Here is a 27,880-nt window from a genome sequence, read left to right as displayed (position 1 = left end):
CTGACTGGGAGAGATGTCTTGGGCTCCATGGCTTCACGGCTGTGAGAGACAAGTCCCTCTTGAAATGACCATGTCGTAAGATCTGGAGTCCCTCCATGCAGACTGAAGGAATAAGTAGGTGACCAAACTATATTTCTTAAAGCTACAACAGCCTCCACTGTGTCTTACTTCTCCAAAGGAACACAGGCCCAGGGTGGGCTCTTGCCACCACTAGGCAGAGAGAGGGGCAGGCACCCAACTTTTGTAACACTAGTAATAGCCCTAGCAGGATAAGGTCAATGGCCAAACTAGTCCAGAATCTTGTTCTCATGGTGGCCAAACAGATGCCTTTAACGGGAAACCAGCAAGCAGGATTCGAGCACAACTACAACACTCTCCCCTCTGTGGTTTCCAGCAAGGACTTCATAAGACTATCCTCAGCAGGTACAGCAGCCTGGCCCCATTGGGTCAACACCAAAGGGGAGATGCCAAAGGTTATAATCTCTTTGAAGTTTGAAGGTAAGGTAACTATTTTATGTTGGGATGATGAGCCCTATGGTTGTGTGATGTTTGTTCATGCCCATACTTAGGGGCAGGCCTGTGCAGGGTGCGGGCAGCCAGCTACACTTGCCCTGAGCCTTGAAGAGCTAAGTTGGCCAGTCACAGACCAGCTGCTTTTCTGGTTGAGTTTATAACTTTATTCTAACAAGACTCCCACCCTGGGCATCAGACAAGCTCTGCATGGGGTTCCAGAACTGGTAAAGGATGAGGCTGATTCAGTCCTATGTGGTTGGTATTCCTGGGTGAGAGACAGGAGAAAGCTTCATTGCTCTGCAAGTGATAGCTGGGTGGACTCTCAAGTGAGTTAGTTAACTGGGGCTTCACGTTGATGGCGTCTCCTTCCTGTTACTTCCTGGAGTGTGATTTTTGTGAGAGCCTAGAGCCTAGATTGGTGTTGGATGGAGGACAATTTGATAGATGAGCAGTATCCTCTTTTCACAGTGGCCAACCAGGTACCTCAGTGGGAAAATCCTCAAGCAGGGTCTGAGCACAAGAGGGCTCTCCCCTCCTATTGTTTTGGCTGCTGGCATGCAGAAGCATTTCTGCATCTGGCCATGATGGCAGACCAAAGCCATCCTGGCTAGTACAGTGGTACCTCAGGTTAAGAACTTAATTTGTTCTGGGGGTCCGTTCTTAACCTGAAAGTGTTCTTAAGCTGAGGTACCACTTTAGCTAATAGGGCCTCCCGCTGGCGCCACACCGCCACCGCCCAATTTCTGTTCTCATCCTGAAGCAAAGTTCTTAACCCGAGGTACTATTTCTGGGTTAGCGGAGTCTGTAACCTGAAGCGTCTGTAACCTGAAGCATCTGTAACCCGAGGTACCACTGTAATCATCAAAGCAATTCATGAATTTGTCTAATCTCTCTTTTTTTATATAAATAATTTTTATTGAGATTTAAGATCACCCACCAACACCCACCAACACCAGTAAAACATTAAATCTTATTACATATATCCTACTTTATGCTCCGTAGAGCTGTTGACTTCCGTCCTTCCCTTCCTATTCTATTTCTATTTCCTATTTCTATTCTATTTCTATTCTATTCTATAGTTCACAGTTTCTTTGATTAGATATTACAACATGACATAAGATTTACTTCAATCCTGCCAAAGTTTTCAAATTTTTACAGTTCTCACTTATATAGATCAAAACTTTACACCATTCTTTTTGCTACTTTGTCTCCTCCTGATTGCGAATTCTGTGTGTCAATTTAGCCATCTCAGCGTATTCAACCAGCTTTATCTGCCATTCTCATATTGTCGGCATCTCCTGTTGCTTCCACTTTTGAGCTATCAGAACTGTAGCTGCTGTTGTTGCGTACAAATATAATCTTTGATCAGTCTTCTTAATATCTTCTCCCACCAAACCTAGCAAGAATTCTTCCGGCTTTTTGGGAAAGCTATACTTAAACATCTTTTTTAACTCGTTATAAATCGATTCCCAGAACTCTTTTAATTTATTACATGACCACCACATATGAAAGAAGTCGCCATCCTTTTCCTTGCATTTCCAGCAAGTTTTACTACTAGTTATGTACATTTTTGCCAATTTGGTGGGAGTAAGATACCAACGATAGACCATCTTCATAACATTCTCTTTTGAGGCAGAACAAGTGGTGAATTTTATACTCTCATTCCAGAGTTTGGCCCATACATCATAGTCTATGTTGTGTCCTAGATCAATAGCCCATTTTAACATAGCCTCTTTTATAAATTCGTCTTTTGTATTCCATTCTAATAGGAGATTATACATTTTTGAAAGTAGTTTAGACTTACTTTCTATAATGTCTATTTGAAATTTCGATTTTTTGTCTTCAAATCCTAATTTTTTGTCCTCTTTAAAAACATCATTGACTTGATAGTATTGCAACCATCCTGTCAATTTTCCAGCAATACAATCATAAGGCTTCAATTTCCAACCTTTTTCGGCCTTCATCAGAATCTCCTCATAGGTGGCCCCACTCCCGAATTTGTCTAATCTCTTAATGTCATGCAATCAGTGGCCATCACTGCCTCCTGTGGGAATGAATGCCTTGTCTCAAATCTGTGCTGTAGGAAGAACAACTTGATTTCAGAAGTCTTCCTGAATCTTCCAACACTCAAGTTCTAGTGTTATGAGAGAGGGATTCCTATTATGTGAGGTGGGGCTTACCTACGCCTCTCCCCAATATTTTATTCAAGCTGGCATCCCTGCAGTCTAAGACAGCCCTGTCCTTAATTTCAATTAGTCTCCTCTAAGTAGGACTAAAATTGGATGCAACCCAATAATTATTTTTGGAAGCTTTTTCAAAGCACTGCACCTTCACTTGTCCTGGTTCGAAAAGACTAATATTTCCATTTATTGCTCCTGTGCACATATTTAAAATACATGATTAAAACTGTGACCTTTTTATCTTCTTTGATACCTTTAGTGAGGGCAAATTACTTGATCCCTATTAGCAAATTCAAAGCAATACCGAAGTGAGATGCAATTCTGCCCCCTTCCCCCCACTTCTTCATCATTGGCAGTGTTTCGGGCAAAGGGTGCCCTGAAGTAACCTAGCTGTTGTCTAATTATATCATGTCTCAGTGGAGTCCTTGGCTTCCAGTAAACTGCACAGATCCAGATGTCTGGAGCCTCTTCAATAATTAAAAGGACAACATGCACACACACACACACACACAGAGAGAGAGAGAGAGAGAGAGAGAGGGAGGAGGGCATAAAGTCTCGCTAAGCCCACCCAAATAGCTCTGCTGGCCATGCAAAAAATTTTTAAAACTTGGCAATTTAAGCTTTGCATGTGAGAGAGATGATGAGAATCTAAAATAAGGGAGGACAACATATATTTTAAGTGAAAGAACAGCATGACATGAGCAACACCGGTTAGTTTTCAGCCTGCGGGAACGATTTTAAAATGGACCTGGCCAGAGAAACAAAAGAATTTTCAGATTCTAGAGAAAACATGCCTTCTCTATGTACCTTGTCCTCCTCTTTGACATCTACTATAGTCCTTCCTCAGTTTCATTTCATTTATTAAGTTGACTTACCACTCCATACAACTGAAAGGTTCCCCAAAGATAAATAAAACACAAAGTGAGACAACACTTTAAGAAGGATGTTGACAAACTGGAACATGTGCAGAGGAGAGCAGCCAAGATGATCCAGAGTCTTACAAGACCACAAGCTTAACATGAGTCAACATGTTAAAACAAAAAACAAAACAAAAAAACAAAAAATAAATAAATGAGTCAACAGAGTGATGAAGCAGCAAAACCCCTAATGCTATTCAATGCTGCGTATAGTGTCCAAGTCAAGAGAAGTTATAGTTCTGCTCAATTATGCTTTGGTCAAACCACACCTGGAGTACTGTGTCCAGTTCTGGGCATTGCAATTTAAGAAAGATATTGACAAACTGGAACATGTGCAGAGGAGGGCAAACAAGATGATCAAGGGTCTGCAAACCATGCCTTATGAGAAATGATTGGGGGAGCTATGTATGATTAACCTGGATATGAGGAGACTGAAAGAAGATATGATAGTCATTTTCAAATAAGGGCTGCCATAGGGAAGATGGAGCAAGCTTGTTTTCTCCTGCTCCAGAGGGTAAAATTTGAACCAATGGCTTCAAGTTACAAGAAAGGAACTTCCGACTAAACATTAGGAAGAGCTTTCTGATGGTAAGAGCTGTTTGATTGTGGAAGTGATGACCTCTGAAGGTGGTAGACTCTCCTTCCTTGGAGGTTCTTAAGCAGTGTTTGGATGGCCATCTGTCACGGATGCTTTAGGTGAGATTCCTGCACTGTAGGGGGTTGGACTAGATGACCCCCAGAATCCCTTTCAACTTTATGATTATATGATTCTTTGATCATAAACCTCCCTGGGGATAGCATTCCTACAGAAAAGTCCCGTTCTTGTGTTGCCACCCCACAGACCTCTCAAAACTTCTGTTTGTTATTTGGACTGTATACCAATCCTAAGGTCATTTTTAAGCCACACAGTGTTCCTTTAACAAATATGTATTTGCCTTGTGTGTCCTGAAGGATGTCTTCCTCCTTAATTGAGACATGGGTTGAAACCCAGATACTTACTCCCCTTGCTTTTTGAGGTGTCCTCAGAGGAATACTGGAAAACGTATGCAAGGAAGCAACTCTAAACTCTTTTTTTGAGGCACTTCCCGCAACAGTGCGAAGTTTGGAATTTCTTATCTCAAAGTATTCCACACTCCCCTGTATTTGTTCGGGTTTCCTAAACCATTAACATTCCAGGGACATATTTTATGACTCATAATCTCTTCATAGTTTCAGAAATAGTCAGTTTCTCTCACAAGGGACCTTACAGTCCTGAAGGGAGGATTGTGAGCCCTTCACAGATCTACTCAATCAGTTTCAGAGAGGCCTAGATGCAGAGTGGAAATCAGAATTTGCTACATTTAAAAATGAAATTAAGGATGAACTAAAGGAATTATCCACTAAGCTAGCAGATCTTACCTCTACAGCTAATGAGGCCGTTGAAATAGGTATATGACATCAGGAAGCCACTAAAAATATTATGAAGTCTATAGCAGATGTAAAATAAATGTGCAGTCTCATTTTGATGTTAATAAGAAATACAATATTTGTACTTGTTGAGAATATTAAGAGCCTAATGACTAACATCAATAATATAAATACTCACATGATCATTGCTGAGCTGACTATACATGTTAAATGCTTGTCTTGAATGTGTGATACAACACAATGTTTTTCACACCACAACTTTCCATGGGGTTTGCTTACAAAAACCTACCAATGCAAATGCACATCGTAAGACAAGACAGTGTCATCAAAGCAAGCAAGGGTGCCAACTTGAATGAAATATTGGGGGGAAGCCCCGCCCCACATAATTGATCACATGACACAGTGCACACACATCATTTGAATGGCAATGCTCATCAATTTGAGGGGCCCAAGCCCCCTCAAATATTTTATTTGGTGGCAAAGCTCCTACAGCCCCTAGGAGTTGGTTTCTATGAAAGCAAAGAAGTGAATGTTCAAATGGAATTGGAAATGCTTGGAAATACTCAGTGCACTGTGCAAGTTTGCAAGCCACTATGCAGAATCGTGTGTGCATTGGATGTGAAATTTTGTTAAGAATTGCAGAAAACATATACAATAGTGTTGGGCCCTAGTCCCCCTTCTGGATTGCCAGGCCCCATAAATTTGTACTCAGCCCTGTACAGGGTCATAGCATGCTGACATTACTCCCTTCTTTGCCCGAAACTGTGGGGTGTGTGATGTTATCAGAACTTTTGGCTCCTTTGCTGGCCTAACAGATTAATCCAGCTTAAACCAACACCTCTCCAACCCTGATATGCATTTGTGTTGCAAGGGCATGGCATAATAGCAGCATCTGTCCCAACCACTGTGCATTAATTAGGAGATGGTGCAGAATGACCTGAGAGCATATTTCAGTCAGCTGGCCTTGACCTATAAAGCATTATGCCTCAACACTGCCTTTTCCCATATGAACCTTCCTCCATGGTCAGAGGAGAGAGGACTCTTGAGCTCAAATCCTGCTTGTGGGTTTCTCACAAGCACTGTGGGATAAATCCAGCCTCGTATAACCTACAAACTTAACTTTAATGCATGAAGAGTTAAGACCATAGAGTAAGCTATCCTGCCAGGCTTAGCTAGGTCACCCCCCCACCTTGGGAGGAAGGGCTACAAAACTCGTTATCCCACTTTCCAGCAATATTTCATCATGTGAGGTCTTAGGCCATGTGACTTAAGCCATCTTTATGTTCCTATACAAATAATTTAGAAGCATTTGCCACCTTTGGAACCTAAGTTTTGCTGCCTATTTTTTCTTACTGCTGTATGGAAGAGCACATGAATCTGACCTTTGATGAGATTGCAAGTAGACCATTTTTAACTTACCAAACGTGTGGTCTATTTCTACATTAAGGGAAGTGGGAAACTCTGGAAAGGAATTAGGAGGGGATATTTTAAAGCTCTAACAGCCTATATTTCCATGCTGTACTTTGTTGCATGTTTGTGATTTTAAAGCTCTGCTGGGGTTCTTTCACCAAAGAGTACTTGTCCCAAACCTGGATCTTGGCATCCAGGGAATCCTCTTTTTATTCTTTAACCAAATTACCAAAACACAAGACACTTTGGGTGGCATAAGGCAAAGCTGTAGCTATGAGGGGCTAGCCGGGTTTTGGGTTTTTTTGCCCCGGGTGAAGTATTCAGAGGGGTGCCATTGAGGCTCCCAGCCTGTGTGTATGCAAATGCATAGTTGGTGCCAAAATGGGTCTTTGACCCAGGCAAAATAAAGCCTGCATAAAGGCATATGGTCAGCCACTGTGAGAATAAGATGCTGGACTAGACGGGCCATTGGTCTGATCCAGAAGACTCTTCTTACATTCTCATGCTGAGAGAAACAGACAGAAAGAGAGATAGATTCTCTCTCTCTCTCCATTCTTTCCACATCATTCATCATTTAACTAATTTATGCATCACTCTATAAAAAGGGGGTTCTTGTAAAATGCTGTGGGTGCAGATCGTGTAAGGCAGAGGGCAAATCACATGTTTCTAAATATTTTTTTAAAAAGAAAATGTAACTTCCTATGATGAAATAAAAGGCAAACCAATGGGATGGCCAGTGTATAGTGCATTGTTTTTCTTGCCTCATTATCATATCATTTCCCCATACATTCCTCCTCCTCCTCCCCATATCATTTTCTGAACTCATGATTGGGACAGAACCTGGCTGGCACATTCATCAAAGCACACACTTTGTTCCAAGAAACCAATCAGCCAACAATCTTTTCCAGGAGACTCATCCTCCTTGCTCATCCTGAAGCATGAGATCCAACCATGTTCTGAAACTTTGACATTACCCGTAATAACTGGGACTGACGGTTGTGGGGGTGTGAGAGCTGGTACAAATTACCAGGCTCCACTGGTTGGAAGGGGCCCAAGAGCCTGACTCTCTTGCACAAGTTTTATGCAGCTCTTAATGAAATACGTATATCATCTTCAACGCATGCACAATTTTGAATAATGGCATGCAAACATGTGCCGTGAACCAAGCATTCCTGACTCTCTGCAAAAAAATCTGTTCCTGCGCTTTGACAGTATGATGGTGCAGTCTCATCTTGTTATGAGCATTTGTATGCTTTCACAAGCAAATCCAGTGTGAATGCAAAAAAATGGTTGTGTGAATGTGAATGCAAAAAAATGGTTGTGTGATGCAACTTTGCTGTATAATACTGCATGTGTGTGAAGGGTGTGTGAAAGGTAATGTACTTAGCTCAGGGTAGCAAAGCACAGACAGATTTACAAATGTGTGTTTGTGTTTGTGTGTGTGTGTGTGTGTGTGTGAGAGAGAGAGAGAGAGAGAGAGAGAGGGAGGGAGAGAGAGAGAGAGAGACATAGTCCAGAGGTGTCCTCCTGTTAAGGTGCAATGGATTGTAATGAATTACTTTGAAGTAATTTCAGCACCAGGTTGGGGGGGGGGAATAATCTCAAGCCCCGCCCCCCGGTCCTATCTTGTAGTTTGCAAGAACAAAGGTGACAACTCTAGGTGTCTCTTGTAGTGTGGTTTTGCTTTTCATGCTGCATTTCTATTCTTAGCTGTAATAGTATCTCATGAAATAAAGATTGGAGTATAAGTAGAGATGCAACATTTGTAGCTATGGGGAAAACCTTGTTTTAACCACCTACCCCACCCATTAACATTTTCTTTGGGAGGAAATGAAATTGTTTGGGGGGAAATGCAATATTCTTTTTTTTAAAAGTCCTCTTTACATATCAAAAGTCACTTTGCTACTTTAAGGACATAAAATGCATTATGTATAATATGATTACCATAGAATTATCAGGCCTGGCATTTTAAAAGTACAATTTATTCAGACAATAATTACAAACTGAATTTATTTTTTATTTTGTTACAAATGGAGCTATATGCACAAGCTTCTTCCTTTTCACATGTCGGTTCATTTCTTGACTGGATGTATTTCTAGACTGACTCATCTTTATTTTCATACGCTGCACCATGAAGGAATCGAAAGGAGTCAAGAAACAGGCAGAGGCAGAGGCTGTGTTGTGCAAAAACCTTACCACCATCTTGCAGAAGGGACATGCAGTCCCAGAACTGCATTCCTTGACCTGAAAACATGTATGTAAAAATGTCATCTGTTGACATTTGGTACTTGCCTTTCCCACAACAAGTTACAAATATAGGTTGGGGGACACCTGGCTTGACAGCAATACAGGGATCTTTGTAGATCACAATCTCAAGATGAGTCAATATTGCTAATGCAGTTCTGCGCTGCATGTGTGCAGCAACTGATAGTGTAGCAAGAGCAGAAGATCATCCCTTTCAAATTCTATTAATAATACTGGGCTTTGAGGTGCTTATTTGTGAAGTTAAGATTTCAGGCTACAGTTTCTAAACTATGCTAAATATTTCAGATATTTTCTCTAAAGTAAAATTCCCCAATGAAGAGAGGTTGTAGCATTTGGGACACTTCCGTTTAGAGAAAAGATGAAAAGGAGACATGATAAAAGTTTATAAAATGATGCATGGCCTGGAGAAAGTAGACACAGAAATTTTCCCCCCTCTCCCTCTTATAACAGGGCATCTCATGAAGCTGAAAGTGGGGAGATTCAGGACAGATAAATAAAAGCCCTTCTTCACGCAGTGCTAAACAGAGATTCCCTCTCTATGAACACCAAAGTAAGGAACTTAACAAGGGATTTCCATGAATAAGGAGAAGAAAAAGAGATTTTGAAATATGCTGTCAGCTAAGCAAGTGAGCTGAAGTTTTATTTGTTGGATTCAGGCTTCTTGGTGTTTAATAAGCCTTTGAGGGTACAACTGCATCATGTGCAAATGCATGCAAGAACAGAGCCCAAAGGAGCTAGTTACCCTGTGGAACTCACTCCCCCAGGAGGCAGAGATTGCCACCAACTTGGATGGCTTAGAAAGAGGATTAGACAAATTCATGGAGGAGGAGAGGGCCATGGAGGGTTGCTAGCCATGATGGCTATGCTCTGCCTCTCTGGCTGGAGGCAGTGATGTTTCCAAATACCAATTGGCGGGATCCTGCTTGTGGGTTTTTCTGGTTGTCCACTGTAAGAATAGGATGTTGGACTAGATGGGTCACTGACCTGATCCAGCAAGCTCTTCTTATGTTCTTATGAGTCTGTGTAACACTTAATCTCCTCCCCACCCCTGCAAAAAAACCATAGTTGTGAATTATTACTGTTTTGCAAGTCAAACATTAAAGAAGTGCTCAATTATGTTATTATCTCCTGCTTTCAATGCTCAAAATGCATTTGGAATTTGAGAAAAGAATGTATATGGGGGGGGAGGTTTGGGAGGGGTTTTTTTTTTTGCCTTGAGTGTTAAGTTGTGGGTGAACATAACAGACGACACAGCGATTCTTCAAACAGCTCTTGTTTATTCACAGGCCAGAACAGAACTGAACTGAAGGGCTCAGCCAGCCTGCTTATATAGAGCTCCAGTACCACGTAAATGTAACAACTTTCTAAAACTATCCAATCACTGAACGTCACTTTCGATCCCTTATTTGCATAACTATCTACAGTATCCCCCTGCTGGCCCAGGGTGAGAACTTCAGTACATAACATTGAGGATGAATTATCTGGGAAATCTGTTCCTCCAACAGCTGATCGAGCTCCTTACAACATTGTATGGCAGAAAAGAACTATAGGAATGGTACCTAAAAAGCTTGTATGTTCTGCAGCTTGGTAGCTATCTCTGTGTGTATATTCAAATATAAGGTTGCTATGGATAGTGGCCAGAGCAATGACATAGAGAGAGCTGCCTAGTTAGCAATAAATGTCAAGATGTCACTGAATGAACACATAATTCCTTTGTCTTCCTTTTCTCAAAAAGAGCATTGAACATCAGCCAAGAAAATGAGTCTTTGGTGGGAAAGAGTGAATGTGAAACTAAAAATGAGAGAGCAGCTTTTGCCCTGAGTAAATAGTATTTTTTTTAAAAAAAATAAAAAATTAACAAACCAGTAAAAAAAGGGTGCAAACATCAGAAAAAGAAAGAAAATAAATAATTAGAAATTTAAACAATAAAGCATCGCAGCCTGGAAGGACAAAAGTACAAAGATATACGGCACAGCTCCAAAAGGATGCTAACGCAATAAAAAGGGATAGTAAAAGTCATACAAAGATTTATCTTTACAAATAATAAAGGTAAATAGAAACAAAAATGTTCTCCACTTGTCCTGTGAGTTCCATCATTACTGAAAATAAAGGTTCTATATCGAGTGCCACAACCCCAGAGTCATCCGCGACTGGACCTAATGGTCAGGGGTCCCTTTACCTTTACCTTTATAGTCTTAAATGAACTAGACATTTGCACATACTGGTGACACTGAGTGACCATGTGCCTCAATATTTGTAAAGGAAATATAATTGTGTGTGTATGTAGGCCTTTCCTGGCCCTCATGTTCATTGACAGAGAGCCTATAAGTGTGCCTGCACCCCCATTCCACCCCCGTTCGGCCTTCTTCTGGGTCCAAAACAATCTGCGCACCAGCAATTGCATGTCAATTGGATGTGTTTAAAATGGTCTCCGTGTGTCTGTGTGTGTGTAGGGGAGGGTGTCATTTGAACTCTGCCCTTTAGATACTAGTAGTTTGTCAGGTATCTTTTCATGGAGGGCAAAATTGCCAATATTCTGTTTGTTATGTATTAAAGTTCTCACCCTGGCCACCAGGAGTATCATGCATATAGTTTTCACTCAGGTCCACTTCAGTTAGTTTAGGTGAGAAACCCTGGGTTGTTGTTGCTACAATGTTGACAGCCGGCTGCCTATAAAAGCAGGCCGGCTGAACTGTTGCTGTTCAGTTCTGTTCTGGCCTCTGAATAAACAAGAGCTGTTTGAAGAATCGCTGTGCCATCTGATATGTTCACCCACAACTTAACACTGCTTGTTGTCTCCAAATTTCTGAAACCCTTCATACACTTTCCCCTTGACAATAAAGCAGTGAGGCTAGATAATAGTACTCTTCTAGGTTTGAGGGGGTGGGTGAGTGTTAGTCTGGTTGATGCCCTGAGTCCCTTCCAGTTCTCTGGATCCTGTACTGAGTGAGATTAGAATCTGACAAGAGGAGTAGAACAATTTTCTTTGCGGGGCAATGATCGTAGCTGGCCAGTTAGAGGTCCTCATCAGCATCCCAAAAGGATGAGCCAGGTCCCAAGAGCTACAACAGAGTGATGGGGCCCTCCAGGCTAATGGGTGGGCCTTTCCTCCACCCTTGTCACTTAGCTGCTATTTACGGTATTTGGGAGAACAAGAACTAGTGTGATGTGTGAGAGCTGAGCTGGAAGCAGGCTGGAAGCCAGAGACACAAAGACCTTCTTGCTCTGTGCTGGATCTAAAACTGTGACTAATGGAGAAGCATGATCTGTTGCACAGGAGCCAACTGACGTGGCTGCTTGGGCACCCACAATAATATAATTGTGGAGGCTCGGCACGTGAGAAAAGCCAGCAGGCAGCAGCGGCGCTGCCTCCGAGAGAGAAGCAACTCAGCTCTGTCCTCCACAGCCAGCAAGCAAGGCACCCTTTTCTTGAGAGTAGGGCTCGGACGCAGAGGCAGAGTCTCTGGCTACAGAGAAGAGGAGGAAGAAGAGCCGCTGCTGGCAGCAACAACGTGGACATGCTACCTCACAAACATACACCTGCACATAGAATGTGTGATGTCACACACACTATGTGTAAGTGTGCACATGTGATGTTGCACTACTGCGTTGCGGCAGTGGGCACCCACAATCCTGAGGGCAATATGGCACCCCTGATCTGTTGGGGTGCTAATGCTGTGAGCACCTCCATCTTAGGCTCAGGTTATATATATATGTGTGCAACTAAAACCATATATCCTAAAGATACCACATTCCCTGCATTCCAAGGAAACTGGGTAAGTGCTTGGGACCCCTGGAGTCTCTTGCTGCTCAGAGATTGGGATGGCACATAACAAAGGCCTTGAGTGGAGACTGATGTGATTAAGGTTAGTTGTGACTATGTTGATCTGAAGGGTTTGAAAAAGAAAACAAATGAATTAAGTTGCAATAAGGATGTGGAAACACAAAGCAAAAGAACCAAAAACTACATGAGCAAGTGTATATTTATTTACTTAAACATCAACAGCTAACAGCTTAGATGTAGAAACAGGTGTGAAAATCCAAAATCACAAAACACACAAACACTTTTCCAAACCAGTCAGAAAACAGCAAACAAAGAATCAGCAACTAGTTCTGGAAATGGCAGTCCGATTTCTTACAGGTGCTGATATAAAAAGGGCTTGGAGGACTGGAGTAAATATTTGAACTATTTGAAAAGCAATTGTAATAAACAGATTACGTGAGTAGGACTGCAAGAAGTTTTGTAAGGAGGACTGTGCGAAATATTGCAATGAAGACTATGAAGAGAATTATTACCTAAGGATGATTAAAAGTAATAGAAAAATTAAGAAATGTAGATAAAGTGATAAAGATTGAGAAATCTTCAGATGTGGCAGATGGAAGTCCAAAACATTGTAAGATAAGAAAATATGTTAAATGATTCTTGGAAATGATATGTTTAAAAATTTAGAGAGAGAGAGAGAGAGAGAGAGAGAGAGAGAGAGAGAGAGAGAAAGGGTTTGATGCAGAGATATCAGGAAACCATCTCCCGCGTGGTTAGGGCCATCTACATCTACAAAAACTAAATTGCAGCTGCTTCTAACAAGTCAGCTTCAGATGTACTGGGGCAAGAGGATGTTTGAGAACAGCAACCTGCTGGCAACTGGGAGATCCATGCCAGCCCTTGGAGGCTTTTGCAGGTCCTCCAGATATCCCACCACCTTCAGCCTGGACCCACATTTCCTTGGATTCATATTTCCTTGCCTCCTCCCTCTCTTGGCTGCTCACTAACTTCTGGGTCAATTTGTCTGAACAGAAAACAATATTAATTGTCTTCTGGCATTTCTCATAATTTTTAAATGTATTTTTGTTTGTTCTGTGTTCCCATTATAATCTGGATATGAATAAGCAATATGCAAAAATAATATTTTAAGTGTACCAAGAGCAATAATTTAATTAGTGTAACTAGAACACTTTAATTCATCCCATCAAATTAATGAAGTGTGAGCTGGAAATGCAAAAGGTATGAACTTCTGTGACATGGCTTGGATTTGCTGTTTGCTAAGTGGCTTTGATATTCTAAGTAGAATACAGGACCCTCACGCCACTGATGGAGATTATTCTGATACTACAGAAGCTATGGTGCTCCAGAATGAGAAGTCTGATCTAGTCCAATGAATTTGTTGCACCCTGACTCCCTAAAAGAGACATGTGAGTGTTTCATTGCATGCCCAGATGTGCCCCACCCCCTGGGAGCCAGGCCTCAATCAAGGAAAACACAGACAACATATTTTGGGATTAAAATTGGCCACAACTTAATTGAATTTCAGATGTAGGAAACCTTGGCTTAGGCATTGGGCATGTATCCCTCTCAGTCCCGTGTTGGGGTCTGAGGCAAGATAGGATCAGTCAGGAATATGGGAACACTGCAAAATGTGCATTTACACAGCTGGCCCCCTTTTCCACATTGTCAAGGGGAATCCTATGGCCCAACATTGTGTGCTTGTGGACAGAGACTTTCCTCACTAACCCTTGAAAGGGGACTCTGATATCACTGCCGCAAAAGGGGTGAGTCACCACGTCACTCCTTGTAGGACTAAAGGCTTCTGCCCAAGGCCTAAAACTGCCACCCGAGACAGCGAAATCACTGTCTCGCCACCAAGACTGCCTACAGCTGAACCCAAAAAGCCTCAAAAGTCTCCCAACCAGTTCTCAATGCCCTGTTTCACATCACACAACCAATGCTCATTCCCCAATGGGGTCAGGTGTACACCATCAGGACTAAAAGCGTTGAGCTTAACGGTTTAATGTCCGAGTGCTTGGTCACCCGGTCACCAAAACACAGAGTTGCATTACAAATTGCCCTGTTGATTTTTGCAATGTCGTAATTGGACCTGAAGGCTACAAAGCCTTTCCAGAGCAAACAGGGAGGAAGCTCCAACCAAAGAATGCTAGTATTAGGACATATTGTCCGAATTATTCAAATGTCTTTGATCAATGACTTGATTAGGTTGATACTCTTTTGGGCCACTGGGTCATTCTCATCCAGATGAACCAGCAGGGCATCTGGGGGGCCATGAGCCGTGATCGCTCATTGTAACTGTGGCAGGAGAGCATTCCAAAGCATCCCTCACTGACCCATTCAGTATAAGCGGACTCTTGGGTGGATACTCAGGTGTTTGTCCCAATGATTTGCAGCTGCCCTGTGGACAATACCGTGGCCGATCATCCAAACGCACTTGCTGGAAATATCTGGAAAATGAAGAGGAATCTGTAAGTGGAAGCTGACCAGGGCATATGTAACCTTTGTAAGCCTTAGAGCGCCAGCTGCCCATCGCCTTGATGCGGTCTGCATCCAAGCCCCAGGCCGCAGCGAATGTGGTAGCCCCGATGTGGAAGGAGTGCCCAGAGAAAGGCCTCGGGTTGCCCCCACATGCCAAGATGACCTTCCGCAATACAGAAGTAAACTGGTGCCTGGTCAGAGGGCGGGCATTCACGTGACTCAAGAGTGGGCCGCCTATATCAGGCCTCACTTTCAAGAACCTATGGGTGTCACAGACTGGGCAAGGGCTGTTGTGAGGCGAAGGGGCTAATGTCAGGATGGTGCCTCAGTGTGACTGATCTGTCTTGGGAGAATGAATTCTAATTTTTAAACAATCCCTGCAGAATGTACTGTGGTACCTCGGATTAAGTACTTAATTCGTTCTGGAGGTCCGTTCTTAACCTGAAACTGCTCTTAACCTGAAGCACCACTTTAGCTAATGGGGCCTCCTGCTGCTGCTGGGCCACCAGAGCAGGATTTCTGTTCTCATCCTGAAGCAAAGTTCTTAACCCGAGGTACTATTTCTGGGTTAGCGTAGTCTGTAACCTGAAGTATATGTAACCTGAAGCGTATGTAACCTGAGGTAATATCTGTAATATCCTTAATACCCAAGCCTGCATGAGGTGAAATTGCCAAGCCTCCAGTGCATTCACCAATGCACAGAGCCCCCAAAAAGCCAATGAATATGCGGCTTGGAGTAGCTGAACCTCCAAACTGGACCAACAAACACTACGCAACTTGCCCCAAATCAGCCGCAGGGTCTTGAAAGTAACAGGCTTCCGTGAAGCAGGTAATGCTGTGTGCACGCGACACCAGCCCGTAATTAGCTTTTTTATGTGGAATGTATTACAGGAGTCAGGCAGATGGAAACATTTGCTAAAATAAGATATGGCTGCCCTGTGGAGACTCAGGGTCTTGATCATGGGTAGGCAAACTAAGGCCCAGGGGCCAGATCTGGCACCATAGCCTTCTCAACTTGGCCTGCGGATGGCCCAGGAATCAGTGTGTTTTTACATGAGTATAAGGTGTATTTTTATTTAAAACGCATCTCTGGGTTATTTGTGGGGCATAGGAATTCGCTTATTTCTTCCCTTCAAAATGTAGTCCGGCCCCCCACAAGGTCTGAGGGACAGTGGACTGGCCCCCTGCTGAAAAAGTTTGCTGACCCCTGGTCTTGATGGTCAAGCCTTTTTGCTTGAGAAAAACCATGTATTTTAGCACATCAGACTCCCTAACAGAGTGCCTGTGAGACGAGCAGAACTGGTATCATCTAGTCTGTCCCCAGAAAACCCATAACAATAGAAATGCACTTATTTAATTTAATGAATTAATATCCTGCTTTAAAGTTATATTTAGATGTATTCAGCATTTGGAGTGTCCTGCCTTTCTCCCATCATCTGCATCCAGTATACCTGAAGGAGCATCTCCACCCCCATCGTTTAGCCTGGACACTGAGGTCCAGCTCCGAGGACCTTCTGGCGGTTCCCTCACTGCAAGAAGTGAGGTTACAGGGAACCAGGCAGAGGGCCTTCTCAGTAGTGGCACCTGCCCTGTGGAACTCCCTCCTACCAGAGGTCAAAGAGAAAAACTACCAGACTTTTAGAAGACACCTGAAGGCACGCCTGTTTAGGGAAGCTTTTAATGTTTGAAGTTTTATTCTGTTTTTAATGTTCTGTTGAAAGCTGCCCAGAGTGGCTAGGGAAACCCAGCCAGATGGGTGGGGAATGAATGAATGAATGAATGAATGAATGAATGAATGAATAACTATGAAACTTACTCCCATGGGAAGCTAGGATGGCCACCAATTTGGATGGCTTTAAAGCAGGAGTAGACAAATTAATGGAAAAGAGGGCTATTGATGGCTACTAGTCAGGATGGCTATGATCTTTCTCTATGGTTGGAGGCAGCAGTGCTTCTGAATCCATCACTGGAAACTGTGGGTGAGGAGAGGGCTCTTGTGCTTGATTCCTGCTTGCTGGTTTCCCACAGGCATCTGGTTGGCCACTGCGAGATCAGGATGCTGGACTAGATGGGGCACTTGCCTGATCCAGAAGGCTCTTCTTATGTTCTTAGTAAAACATAATCTAAAATGACACTCTTGTAAAAAAATATTTAGTTCACAAGGGATAGAGCAATACGCGTGCCAGAACATACCAAAAGCAAAACAAACCCTAAACCCTTGAGTATTTCAAATATAAACAGAAAGATTACTTTGGGTTTTTATAAAGCCTGCTCATTTTTTTTGGCTGGAAACAAGGAGAGACAGAGCTCTAAACCACTTCTTGCCTATAAAAGCTGGCACTGATAAATTGAGAGAAACACTTCCTTCCAATATGTGTGTGTTTTAGGGCCCGCTTTATTTTTATGATTGCAGGGTGTTTCAAGTTGTTCATTTAAATATTGTATTTTAATGTATATCCACCATGGGACCTTAGGGTGAAGAAGTGTTGTGTAGTGGTTAGAGTGCCAAACTATGACTGGGAGTGCAGGATTCAAATCCTCACTCTACTATGAAGTTCCCTAGATGAGCTTGGGCCAGTTGCTGCCTCTTAGCCTACTCCATGTATTCAATGTTTTCGTTCAAGTAGAGCTTTCCAGAAGAAAGTGTAGCCTCCATTTTCTTCCTTCAGTTGTCCCTTTCTTTGAGTTTCTCGAAGCACTGTAATATCAATATTAAAACATCACAATTCTTTTGCAATGATGGCTGTCCTGAGTTCAGGATGCTCAGTACCTGTGTTATCCAACAAAGTCTATATTCCATGTTCAAAAGTTCAATTGTCTTTTATGACCTCTGGGTGGTGACCCCACTGGGTGCGGTAATCCAGTCAGGGAAAAAGGAGGGTAGACTACGTCTAGGGCACATTTTCTAGCCCCTCCCCCTTTTCAGGGTGAGCAGAGTGGATCCTAAAAAGGGCTGCTCAGTCATGGATATAGCTATCAAGCTGCTCACCTCATTCCTTGAGTCAGAACAACTGAATCTGTATTCACCGCCCATGTGCCGGTTTATGACTAGGGGCTTCCATATTTCATGGTCCTGTCCGCATTACCATTGCCAATCACCATGGGACTTTGGGGGGTTTGGGATGGGTTTTTGAAAGATGCATGTACGTGAATTTGTTTTATGTGTGTAGATCAGTGTGTGCAGACCATGACACAGTCTTTGCAGTAAGGCTTTATTCCGATGGCATGAGTATCATGACGATTGGTAGATTCCTATCTGCTGCAGCCTTCATCCGCCTTCACAGCTGTTGTAACATGCCACTTGTTATCTTCTGCCTGTTCTGCCGTTGCGGACTTCTTGGATCCTTATTTGCCTAGCTCGTTCCCTTTGACCTTACCGCCTTGGGTGACCCTGCTGAGAGTCCAAGGCTTCCAACAGCTTCTCTCACAAGGGTCATAGGAACGTGAAAGCCCACTCAACACGACAAGGTGATGATCCAGCAAGTAAGGTCCCTTGATCACCCTACATATGAATAGGAAGACTTTTGGCAGTCACTGAGCTAGCTGGATCTAAACAAAATGCACATTTATATACAGTGGTACATTGGGTTACATACGTTTCAGGTTACATACGCTTCAGGTTACATATGCTTCAGGTTACAGACTACGCTAACCCAGAAATAGTGCTTCAACTTAAGAACCTTGCTTCAGGATAAGAACAGAAATTGGGCTCCGGTGGTGCGGCGGCAGCAGGAGGCCCCATTAGCTAAAGTGGTGCTTCAGGTTAAGAACAGTTTCAGGTTAAGAACGTACCTCCGGAACGAATTAAATACTTAACCCGAGGTACCACTGTAGCTGATTTTGCCATTATTATCAGCAACTACAATTTTCACCACAATTGGCAGGTTGTGATATTAGGAAGGCACTGTACATCAATCTGGGGAGCAACATTTAAAAAAAAATATTTCAGCCCCCCAATGAATAGGTAAAACAGCCTCTTTTACAATTTGCACATTGTTAAAATCAACAATGGCATCTCAACTGCCAATTCTTTAAACAAGACTTTGTTTTGGATGGGATAGGGGAAGTGGACAGCAGAACAGAATTTCACTTGCCTGAGGATTTCTTTTACTTTTGACTGGAAATACGATATTGTAAGCAGCTCGCTAAATATCAGAAGCCAGAGAGAGAGATTTGAAAAATGCCCAAATGGTGGGATGCAAGCTGCTTGCCCTCTTTTTCATCGCTTGCAAAATCAGGATAAATAATTTAAATCTGTACAGATTATTCATTGTTTTAAATCAGAACGTGCACTTCATTAACACACCAGCTGCCCATCTACTCAAGGTAGATTCCTATCTGCTGCAGCCTTCATCCGCCTTCACAGCTGTTGTAACATGCCACTTGTTATCTTCTGGAGAATTGGAGAATTGGAGAATTGGAGAATTCCGAGAATTCCGAGGGCAGCCCAGAAGGGTTGAACGCCATGAGAGAGGCAGGGACATCTCCTTCTTTTAAAATCTAAGGGCTTATCCACACTTAAATTTTGCCCAGTTCTTTCCAGGCTGTGCTTTAAATATCCACCTCTGAGTGTGTTCAAGGAGAGGTGTGGCTTTCCCTGCTAAAACCTGCTCTTTTAGGCCGGAAGGTTTGAGGCCTAGTTCTCCAACTGTCACTCCTCATTGGAGTGACACTCCTCCAACTGTCACTTCCTTATTGAGAATGCCTGCCGGAAGGAGAAAACGAGGTGCAAAGAGCCAGAAGACCATTATTGAGACTCACAATTCCTCTAAAACAAAGAATCGGCAGAGAGCCAACGCCATCTGCCCTGGCTCAGAAACAGAGCGGGTTGAGGAAACCGAGAAATTGGAGCAAATAGAACAAACAGTGAGTAACAACGTTGGGGGAACCTCACCCCCCCTTAAGGAGGATCTCAATGACCCGACCCTCCTCCTCCCAGAGAAAGCTAATCCGTCCAAGAGGGCAAGAGCAGGAGCAGGAGGGATTCCTCCCACTCCTAACGCTGACCCACCCATGCCTCTAGAAGGCAGAGGAGCCTGCTTTCAACCAATTCGGGATACGCACCCCTACCAAGAGATTTGCATGTTGTCTGCAGATACTATGGTTCTGGTTCTCCAAAGACTGGATGAAATCCTCACCAGAATAGTTAACATTGAGAAACAATTGGATACTAGTTCCTCCCCTTTAAATGCCCAAGGGATGATAAGAAATGACTCTGTTAACAACTCACCAACTCAAACTATGGATGAAGTGAGGTCCTGTCAAGTCTTGCAAACGAACCAGATAATGCTTGAGATTCACCGATACACTCATAGGTGGATGAACCGCAGACAAATTACTATGTCCTTGTCTCAGCTCTTGAATTACCATTACCGAAATGTAGATCTAGAAAATTTCCACTTCCTGCCTACCTTGAGAAACACCATGCGCCTATTTATGACCTTTAGGTCATCAACCCTCCCATCTCGACTCATGGAGATAAAGGATACTCTATGGTGGTCCCACTCTCTCCGCCCAGTGAGGGTATTTAAAGACGAAACAAGGAGGCAATTGGTCCCTTGCATAGAGTCAAAGCTAATGCGGATAAAGGAAACCAAGCTCAACACTAGAAATACTAATTGCCCGAAGGAAGAAAAGAACTCTATAAGCCTAGAATTACAAGACCTGAAGAAGAGGCTAATGAGTATAAAGACTGAGATTTCTACCCAAAATATAAGGACAGTAGAGCCTAGAGCACAATATTTAAAGACGTCCAATAGCTCTTTATCCCATAGAAAGACATCAGTGCAACTCCCTGTTCCCTTTTCAAACGACACCAAATTAGATGAGGAATTTGGCACCTCCGACATTTCTATGGCAACAACACCTAAAGAATTCTATGTTGCTGACAATCTGGAGATATCCAGCACCAACTCTACATCTGGACCTTTGCCTAATGTTCCAAAAACTTATCAGAATGATCAGCCTTCTCTACTGTACTCCTGGCGAGACAGGATGGACAGATCTTCCGAATTCGAATCTGGCTCTTTGTTGGCCAGTGATCCACATTTTATAACACATACCTCATTAATACTTCCACAGCCACAGATAGAACCAACAATCCTCCAATTAACCCAGGAGGGAGAGGGGGATTGACAGTTAATGAAACACCATGGGACTGTCCCCCCCGCTTGGGGTGCGGTTGGTTGGGTTTTATCTTCTAGGGATACTTACCCTATCAGACCTCCACCTCTTTCCCATACCATTTTGACCCAGGAGTCCTGGCCCAAGGATGACTTGTTATTGAGGGGATGTTACCCATCTATTGGGGAGGCTAGTATGGGATCTAGGATTTCCACAATTGAAGGGCTAGGGAGGAATGGCGGTAGGGCTAGATATCTCTATCGGCGAAGGGTTTCGAGATGCAGTGATCCTCGAACCCCTTCCAATCTACGCCCCATCCCAAGGGATGAGGGTAGGGAGAACAAGGATTACACACCTCCGTCATTGGTGCTGTGCAATGCCAGGTCCATAGGCAACAAAACTGCCACCATGCGTGACTTTTTTGTCTCACAGGGGATTGACCTGGCTTGCGTGACGGAGACCTGGGTACGGGAAGGCGAAGTAGTCTCCCTACATGAGATAACACCCCCAGGTTTCTCTGTCCTCCATCAATCGCGGACTGTAGGTCGGGGGGGAGGAGTAGCGTTGTTATTCCGGGAGGATTGCTCTTTCAGAGCTCTGCCATCACCGGCAATCTCCGGCATTGAATGTGTTGGTCTCGTGTGGGGCACCAAGGAGAGCTTGGCTGTCTGGCTGGTGTACCGACCACCCAGCACATCTGCAGCCACCCTGTCAGATCTGCTGGAGGTGGTGGCGGGCTGGGCCTTGGAGTTCCCAAACCTACTGGTTTTGGGAGACTTCAACGTCCATGCCGATGCCGCTCCCTCCTCACAGGCTCTAGACCTAGTGACTTCCATGGCAACACTAGGGCTCTCCCAGTTTGTTTTGGGCCCCACTCATCAAGCAGGCCACACGCTGGATCTGATCTTTGGGGCTGGCATAGATGTGATCATGCTCCCCGCTGTGAAAGTGCCATGGTCTGATCACTACGCTTTAAAAGCCAAGATTGACTTCCCGCTCCTCCCCGGCTCGGGTGGCGAGCCTATTTGGGCTCGTCCGCGAAAACTGATGGATCCTGATAGATTCCGACAAGCCTTGCGGAACCCTGCTCCTCCTGGCGACTCATTAGATGACCTTGTTGAGGACTGGAATAACCGGCTCTTGGCAGCCATTGATGAAATCGCGCCTAAGCGCCCTCTGCGACCCCGTCGAAACCGGGCCCCTTGGTTTACTGAGGAGCTCCGGAAAATGAAGCGGGATCTCAGACGGCTAGAGCGAGTATGGCGATGGACTCGTGACGGAGCCTCAAGAACATCTTATAGGACGCTTATGAAAGCCTATGAGATGGCTATGAAAGCTGCTAAGAAATCTTACTTTGCAGCTTCTATTGCATCCGCTAGCTCTCGCCCGGCACAACTTTTTAGAATAATTAGGTCAATAACGTCCTTAGGAGGACAACCAAATTTAAGCACAAATTCGACCCACAGCTGTGAGGCATTCGCGAGCTTTTTTGCGGAGAAAGTCCTGTTGCTCCGCCGTGACCTCCCTGCCAATTTAGATACAGTGACTGAACTGGAGGCCCCTCGACTGACTTCAGGTCCAGTGTTGGACCATTTCGATCGGATACTCCCTACTGATGTGGATAGATTCCTCCAAGTTGGTAGGCCCACCACCTGCCTCCTTGATCCATGCCCGTCTTGGCTGATTAGGGAGTGTCCAGATGTTGCGCGGACCCCCCTGGTTGAAATTATCAATTTGTCCCTTGACACGGGGACATTCCCAGGGGAACTGAAGGAAGCAGTGGTGCGTCCACTCTTAAAGAAAGCTTCATTAGATCCCTTAGACCTATCCAATTACCGCCCAGTTTCAAATCTTCCATACCTGGGTAAGGTAATTGAGAGAGCGGTTGCTGAACAGCTTGGTAGGTTTCTGGAGGAAACATCGGCATTAGATCCATTTCAGTCCGGTTTCCGTCCTGGTTTTGGGACGGAGACGGCTCTGGTTGCCCTAACAGATGATATCCGTAGACAACTGGATCGAGGCGGGTCAGGACTGCTGATCCTTTTAGATTTGTCAGCAGCCTTTGACATGGTCGATCATGATCTTCTGGACCATCGCCTTGCAGACGTGGGGATACAGGGCATAGCCCGTAACTGGTTGTGCTCTTTTATCTCTGGTCGGGGACAGAGGGTGGCACTAGGGAGGGAAATGTCGTCACGCCACTCCTTGGTGTGTGGAGTGCCGCAGGGCGCAATTCTCTCCCCAATGCTTTTTAACATCTTTATGCGCCCCCTTGCCCAGATTATCCGGAGCTTTGGGCTGGGCTGTCATCAATATGCTGATGACACTCAGCTCTATCTACTGATGGATGGCCACACCAACTCTGCCCCTTACACACTGACCAGATGCTTGGAAGCTGTGGCTGGATGGTTTCGTGGGAGCCGATTGAAACTAAATCCTTCGAAGACAGAGGTCCTATGGCTAGGTCGGGATAGCATGGGGATGAGGGACCAACTCCCTTCTCTTGCGGGGGCCCAATTAGTGCCATTGCCTTCCGTTAAGAGTTTGGGTGTAATCCTTGACGCCTCCCTTTCCATGGAGGCGCAAGTCACAGCAACAGCCAAGGCGACATTTTTCCACCTTCGCCGCATCAAGCAGTTGGTCCCTTACCTTTCCCGCCCCGACCTTGCCACAGTGATCCATGCGACAGTCATCTCCAGGCTTGACTACTGTAACTCGCTCTACGCGGGGCTGCCCTTGAAGCTGTCCCAGAAACTCCAGCGGGTACAGAATGCTGCAGCGAGGCTCCTCACAGCGTCCCTGCCATGGGAGCATATTCATCCAGTGCTTTTCAAGCTGCACTGGCTCCCGGTGGAGTACAGGGTCAGATTTAAGGTGCTGCTTTTGACCTTTAAAGCCCTTCACGGCCTAGGACCCTCGTACCTACGGGACCGCCTCGCCTGGTATGCCCCACGGAGAGCCTCAAGGTCCATAAATAACAACACCCTAGTGGTCCCAGGCCCTAAGGAAGTTAGATTGGCTTCAACCAGAGCCAGGGCCTTTTCAGCACTGGCCCCAACTTGGTGGAACGCTCTGTCTCATGAGACCAGGGCCCTGCAGGATCTGATCTCTTTCCGCAGGGCCTGTAAGACAGAGTTGTTCCGCCTGGCCTTTGGATTGGAGCCAATTTGATTCCCTCCGCCCCCTTTTTCTTTTTTCTTTTCCTTCTCCTGCAATGAGGCTCCATTTTAATATTTTAATGTTCCATTATTTTAATGTTGTATTTTATTTTTGTTTTTAAGTTGTAATCACTCATCTTGTTTTTATTATTGCTTGTAAGCCGCTCTGAGCCCGGCCTTGGCTGGGGAGGGCGGGGTATAAATAAAAAATTATTATTATTATATTACTCTGACATCCTCTTTCTACAGAGCCCAGCCAGATGCCTGTGGGAAACCAGCGAGCAGGATTCAAACGCAAGAACAGTCTTCTCCCATCCTGTGGATTCCAGCAACTGGTATCTAGCAACATTTTGCCACAGACTTTGAAGGCAGAGCTGAGCCATCAAGGCTAGCAGCCGCTGAACGTCCTCTGTGTCATGAATTCATCTAAACGTTTTTTAAATATATCCACATTGGTGGCCATCACTGCCTCCTATGGGAGCCAGTTCCATAGTTGCTGCGTGGATAACTTTCTTTTATCTGTCCTGAATCTTCCTACATTTAGCTTCATTGGATGTCCATGGTTCGTCTGTTACAAGAGGAGAAAAAGATTTTCTCTACTCACCTTCTCCATTCTGTGCATAATTTTATAAACTTCCATCCTGCTACCTCTTACTTGAATTTTCTTTAAACAATGAAGTTCTTGACTCCGTAACCTTTCCTCACAGGTGAGTCACTCCATCCCCTTTAACATATTGGATGCCCTCTTCTGAACCTTTTCTGACTATACAATATCCTTTTTGAGCCAAGGTGATCAGGACAGTACATAGTAATCCCAAACTAAGGAGTTTCTGTAGAGCTACAGCAGTTTTGTAGAGGGAGAAGCAAAGGGAGGAATTCTACCCTACTGTGAGCATCACATGGTTGGCCATTGTTGAAAATAGAGTGCTGGATCAGATTGAACCTTTATTCTAATCCTGCATGACTCTTATGTTCTGCTGGAACAAATCCAATAAAGCAGCACACACTTTGCAGCCTTTTTTTTTTACCCTTCTCTTGTAGCTGTTGCTTGAAGTAGACAGCTTGATGTGCAGAGATCCGCATGGCATGCATTTCAGACCCCATGTTAACATTTCACAAGCTGGCCAGAGGTGTCCTGTTCTCATCCTGTGGAGGAGACCACAGAGCAAAGCAGTAAATATGGCTTGGTTGTTTTAGCACCAAGGATAGATCCAGGAGAACCACTTGCTCGGGTATGTACTGGAAGTAAACTGGACCTTTTCCATACTTTAATTCCATTCCATTAAAATCATTGTGATTTTTAGTTATGATGATGATGATGATTGATTAAAATTATTAGTTGCTTTTCCCCACGGCAGCTGAAACCAACTTACAATATTTTAAGCCCAAAACAAACACAGACATTAAAAACATCATAAAAAATATAAAAGACAATTCTATTTTTTAAAATAGAAACATCAGCTTTGGAATATTCAGCTTTATGTTGAACAATAAAAATATCTCCTTATATTTGAAAGCTGAAGTGCTAAGTATGTGCATATTACCTATGGTGTGTTATGGAACAAAGAACTGGACTAGATAGGCATTGGGTGAGGTATTAGGTCCTCGTGTCAAATTTCATGGTGTCAGCTTATTCCTTTAAGTTTACGGAGATGGGCAGAATTTTAATGGCTGGAAGCTGTGGTGGGTGGCAGGGTGAAAATCTGTAAAAGCAGGAAATGATATATAATGAATTGAAAAAAAATGTTTAAAAGTACATTTCCAAAAAAGCCAGAGTCCTTTTTGTTGGGGATAATTCAGAGGGAAATTCCCAGGTGTCAAAAAAGACTATTTATATACGCTACTACTGCGGCCCGTGTTTTGTTAGCCCCCAAATGGAAAATGAGCAAGGTTCCAACCAAAGAAGAAGGGCAACATAAACTGTTGGAATACGCGCAGCTTGCAGACTTAACATATAGAATATGAGAACAAGAAGAATGCACGTTTAAAGAAGACTGGAAAATGTTTACTGAATATATGGGTAAAAATTGTGTTCGTTTAAAAACGCTGGTAGCATTAACATTAATTCAACGGTGTAAATAAGTTTTGATGAATGTAACAATGGATTAATGAATGGCTTAGTTCATGTAAAATATATAGTAAAATATATAGTTCATGTAAAATATATATAGTTTGCAAAATGAACCATGGAAAGAGAAGAAGGGCAGTCATTGATTTAAGTTTGTTTAAATGAATATTTTGAAATGTAATTTAGAATATCTATATCTATATCTATATCTATATCTATATCTATATCTATATCTATATCTATATCTATATCTATATCTATATCTATATCTATCTATCTATCTATCTATCTATCTATCTATCTATCTATATACATATGAGAGAAAATCTGTAAAAGCGAGGTTTGCAAAGCTACTAGGAGCATCCACTAGGAGGGCCAAATCCAGACTATGATGAGGCAAGTGGCTACTTTTCTGTGAAGGAACCAGTTTTTACAGACAGACTTAAGAACTTGGAAAACACAAGGTTTGTATATTTCTTATTCATAACAAGGTAGCTCATCACATATTAGGGATTCAATGAGAAAATAAAAGAAAACTGAGGTGCTTCTTGCATAAGGGAACAGTTGGAGGGGTTCAACTACTTGGTATTGATCGATCCCTGTGTCCCCTTCAACTTTTAGATGTCAAGCCTTCTAGAATCAGTGGCTAAGATGACAGTCATCTTGATCTAGAATTTTGTCTAGGGAATGGAGTTCCAGTGCATGTGATTCTCGTTTCTGTCAAAACCAACTCCTGCCAATCAAGCCTGTGCAGAGCTTGTCTGAGGCCCAGGCCGGAGTTTTGTTAGAATGAAGTTATAAACTCAAACAAAAAAGGGGGAAAGCAGCAGCTGGTCCCTGGTGGGGACCCCTGCCTGGCTTAGCCCTCTGAGGCCTGGGGCAAGGGTACCCAGCTTCCCTGTCCTTGCATGTGCCTGTTGCCAATAATGGACAAAGTCTGCTGCACATGGGCTGTACGTGAGACTATTTTTAAGAGCAAACATTTGCCATCTGCAAATTGAGCCTTTCTTCCCCTCACTGTTGTGGAGAAGGGGATATTGCTCTTGTGCTTGAATCCTGCTTTTTGGCCTCTCACAGGGGCATCTGGTCAATGACTGTGAGAACAGGATGCTGGACTAGATGGGCTATTGGCCTGCTCTCACCATCTTTTCTGTTGTTCTCACAGAAACCACAGGAGGGGAGAGTTGCTGTTGTGCTCAGCTTTGGTCAATTCACCACTGTGTGCTAACCACAGAGGCCACTTAGCTATTCTGCAGTTTCTCTTGGAAGGTAGTGTGAGATTTGGAACAGGTGAGTGATGCCTACAGTGGCCTGGAGGGCCCAAAGTGGGCATGGATAGGAAAACAGAGAGACCAGAACAAGACGTACCCTGGCTGCATTTGGTTCATATTATTTGCCTCTAATGGTTTTTCATTGCCTCGTTGCTGTCAGAGTCACACAATGGCTTGAAGAATTATGAGTGAGTGGTAATGACTGTCCTTGAGCTAATGAGGCTTAATTACTTCAAATTTGCAAAGTGCTTTGATACATGCTCTCGAAATGTAAGGAGCTGACATGCTCCAGCGTGTCTGCGTCTC

The 27,880-nt window shown here is 43.7% G+C and overlaps 1 long non-coding RNA gene across 2 annotated transcripts; it reads left to right on the top strand.

Annotated features, from left to right (window-relative positions):
* The first annotated feature begins 400 nt into the window (after positions 1–400).
* Positions 401–27,880, top strand: LOC308578498. 2 transcript variants are annotated; one of them, XR_014003954.1, is made up of 4 exons: positions 401–498; positions 24,485–24,942; positions 25,277–25,467; positions 27,469–27,880. It is a non-coding gene; the product is annotated as an uncharacterized lncRNA (long non-coding RNA). The 2 variants fall into 2 exon arrangements; XR_014003955.1 differs by lacking the exon at positions 27,469–27,880 and having other exon boundaries at positions 25,277–25,751.

Source organism: Podarcis bocagei, assembly GCF_964188305.1.
Source record: "Podarcis bocagei genome assembly, chromosome: Z".
Classification (NCBI taxonomy): Eukaryota; Metazoa; Chordata; class Lepidosauria; order Squamata; family Lacertidae; genus Podarcis; species Podarcis bocagei.
The sequence above is the reverse complement of the archived record's forward strand: the minus strand, read 5'-3'. Positions and strand labels throughout refer to the sequence as shown.